Genomic DNA, 3,402 nt, shown 5'->3' with positions numbered 1-3,402 from the left:
AGCTGAAGGCACCCCATCCCTGCTGGCCCCCGGACGTCACCACTCTCCTCACCCTCAGTGCACTGTGGACACGCACACCCTGCTCTCAGCAGGCACACACGTGTCCCCCTGGACACTGCCCTCTCCTGAATGCTGCCCGGGCGGCTTCTCCAAACCCCGTGACCTCTGCCCTTGGGAAGGGCACTGTGACCTGCCAGCTGCCAAGCCCACATCCCTGCTTGAAGGCCATTTCCTCCTCCTGACACACTTGGGCTCCCAGGAGCCCTCAGGAGCCCTGTGCCTCTGAGGGCCCACCCCATCTCCCTTGGCAAGAGCCCCTCAGGCCTCGGTCCCCTCCCTGTGATTCACAAACCCTCCTGGTGTCTTGTGATTCAACCCCTGTTGTGCCCCCTGACCCCGCTGCCTCTCACTGGGGGGTTCTCCCCTAGCCTCAGGCTGCCAGGGACAGCTCTCTTATTTTTGGAGAGGTTTTTCGCTATAGAGCGCGTGCGCTTGCCAGACAGACAGAGAGACATAGAGACAGAAAGCGAGAAATCACCCCCCAGGGGGGATGGTCATGCCACAATCCCCTCTCCATTCTCCTCTCGGGATCTTGGGCACGCATGCACACGCGCCCGGTGTGAATTTAAGCCACCGGGTCCGGGACGTGAACCGCCATTACGCTAACTGCTGGTTCCTGCCAGGGATAGCTCTTCAGGTGCAGGTCAGAAGCTGCTTCCTGTCTGCTGTTCCCAGCCCTGCGCCTCTGTCCTGGGTGCTGGGCCTAATCAGGGACCTTGGACATCCTCTTCGTCACACCACCCAGCCCGCTGGGATCCAGCTGGGATCCAGGAGGATGTGGCCTCCTCTCAGGGGGACGTGTGTCCCATGGCCCTGCCACCCTGTCTCAGGCTGGTTGGCCACAGGAGCTCTGACCCTGCCTCTCCCCTTGCACCTTGGTCTGGGCAGCCAGAGGGAGCCTGAGAGACCCTGCTCGCCCATGGAGCCTTCACCTGTCCTCAGCACCCCACCTGCGGACACAGACCCTGCCGGGGGTTTGAATCTTTTTTTTGAGAGAGGTTTTTGCTATAGGGCGCGTGCGCTCGCCAGACAGACAGAGACAGACATAGAGACAGAAACCAAGAAATCACCCCCCAGGGGGGATGGCCACGCCGCAATCCCTTTTCCTCCATTCTCCTCTCGGGATCTTGGGCACGCACGCACATGCACCTGGCGTGAGTTTTAAGCCACCGGGTCCGGGACGTGAACCGCGGTCGACTACGTGGGAGTCCAGCAACATAGCCATTACGCTAACTGCTGGTTCCCGGAGTTTTAAATCTTGGATAAGGTCCCAGCAGGAGCATGACAAGGTCAAAGCTCAAATCTCCCCCAAGTTGGAAGATCCCGCCCCCCACCCCTTCAGGCCTGGGCTCTGAGAGCCATCCTCCCGCTGTGCCCCTCCCCAGCCGCCCCATGGTCTGGGCAGCCATCCCCTGGCTGCAGCAACGTGGTCAAGGCAGCCAGCTTGGAGGGCAGGCCCACCCTGGCACTTCTGTCCCTGCCACAGACCCGCCACGGCCCGAGTACCAGGCGGCACTGGGAGACGACAGTCCTGCTCAGGAAGGGACAGCTGTCCCCAGCAGGAGACTTCATGGCAGATTTGGCGACCAGAGGCCCGCTGAGGCTGACCGTGGTCCAGGTATGTGGACCCTTTTGGGGGGTTGTCCTCCCTCTTTTTCTGTCTCTCACTCATGGAAGAAATAAACACATTCGTCAGTCTTTCGTACAAAAATAAGCAAACACAAGGGAAAAGAGAGTGCCCCTGGGGACTCCAGAGAGGAGAGCAAGTGGGGGTGGGGGGTCCAAGAGGAAAGGAGGGGAGTCCTGCCCAGGAGGCACGGAGGGAGGCCTGCCCAGGCCAAGTACACTCCTTGGCACTGCAGCCCTTGCCTTTCACGGTGCTCCTGCCGGTCACCATGGAGACACTGTGTGGCAACTCCAGCCCTCTGAGTGGCTGGGGCAGGGGCACTGGGTGGCTGGAGTGGTTTGCCCTCCCCCACCTACTCAGAGGTCTCGAGCAGGAGCCCTGGGAGAACCTGGGGAGACGGAGGCCTGGAGGCAGAGACTTGTGGAAAGCCAAGGGCAGGCAAAGGTAGGGCTGGGATTCTGGCCCGGTGCTCACAGCCCCTGCGCCTGCCCCTGCCCTGTGGCCTAGTGTCTGTAGACTTGGCAGCCATCGCGGGCCCTGGGAGAGGGCGTATGGTTGTAGAGTACACCCACTCAGAGTTGGGGCAGGGCTGGTGGGTCACAGCTCCCCTGGAGAGTCCCTGCACATCAACCTGGCAGGGTGCTAGCCTGCCCCGGGTGGCCTCAGAGCTTTGTCTACCCCAGGGGTGCCCACCCTGCCACCCCAGGTGCAGTTCTGCAGGTGCGAGTGTGAGCGAGTGTGCGTGTGTGTGTCTGGGAGTGGGGATGTGGGGCGGGGGTTTGTCTGGGTCTGCTGAGGATCCTGACTGGCTGGGGGGCATAGGTCTAGGGTAGGGCTGAGTGTGCAGAGCTGGGCCCTGGGCCAGGCCACCCCATCTGGGCAGAGGCAGGCTGGGTGCCTGGGTGGAGCTGCCTCCTCCTCCTGAGGTGACCTGGAGGGGTGGAAGCAGCATTCTGAGGGACCTGGAGAACCCCTGCATAGAGAATGGAGAGTTCAACTATGCACCCCACTACCAGCCTCAGAATAAGGGGGAGGGACCAGGTCTGCGAGGGGACCTGGGCTGAGCAGTCACTAGCTCTCTCTAGGTCTGTGTCAACCTCCATAAAATGGGCCTAGAACTCCCAGCGCGGGGAGTGTGAATGTCAGGACCCCAGACCTCAGACCCATTATAGGAATGGGTGGCAGGTGTCTGAGGAGCAGCGAGGAGACACCTGGCTGCTCACTGCGAGGCCGCCTCCCTCTGAGCCCTGAGCTCTCGACAGGGACGGGAACCCTGGTCGCAGCTCCCAGGAGTACGGGCGGTTATGAAAATGATCTCAAGCGTGTTTCCAGAAGGGCGCACAGTGGGCGCTCCATTCCCTGGGAGAGTCGGCACGCGGCGGAGACTAGCCCTGCCACTACCCGGGTCCTTAGGGGTCGCGGCTCTTATACTTGACCTTCCCAAGTAGATTTGCCATCAAGGTCACGGAAGGTCAGGACAAGAGGACCTGAAGCAGGACCCGTGGGGCGACTAGGAAAGCCGTGCACGGCAGAAGCTGGGCACCTATGCTCGCGCCCACCCTCGGGTCCTGGCCCTCCCCTGCCCCAAGCCCAGAGCCCGGAGCCCCGAGCCCCGGGCCCCGGGCCCCGGGTCGTCCCTCAACGCAGCTGGGGTTCCGGGAGCCCGGCCCCTTCTCCCCGCCCGGGCCCGCCCTCCCCACCACGGCCACGCCCTC

The 3,402-nt window shown here is 62.6% G+C and overlaps 1 protein-coding gene across 1 annotated transcript in view; it reads left to right on the top strand.

Annotated features, from left to right (window-relative positions):
* Positions 1–2,112: 2,112 nt before the first annotated feature.
* Positions 2,113–3,402, top strand: part of ANKRD9 (ankyrin repeat domain 9) — a gene marked incomplete at its 3' end in the record, with an annotated part of 3,737 nt that continues 2,447 nt past the window's right edge. The window contains exon 1 of the mRNA XM_014592207.1: positions 2,113–2,131. The remainder of the gene's footprint in view (positions 2,132–3,402) is intronic.

This window comes from Tupaia chinensis, unplaced genomic scaffold, assembly GCF_000334495.1.
Source record: "Tupaia chinensis unplaced genomic scaffold, TupChi_1.0 Scaffold000671_2, whole genome shotgun sequence".
Taxonomy (NCBI): Eukaryota; Metazoa; Chordata; class Mammalia; order Scandentia; family Tupaiidae; genus Tupaia; species Tupaia belangeri.
This window is presented reverse-complemented; position numbering and strand designations above follow the sequence as displayed.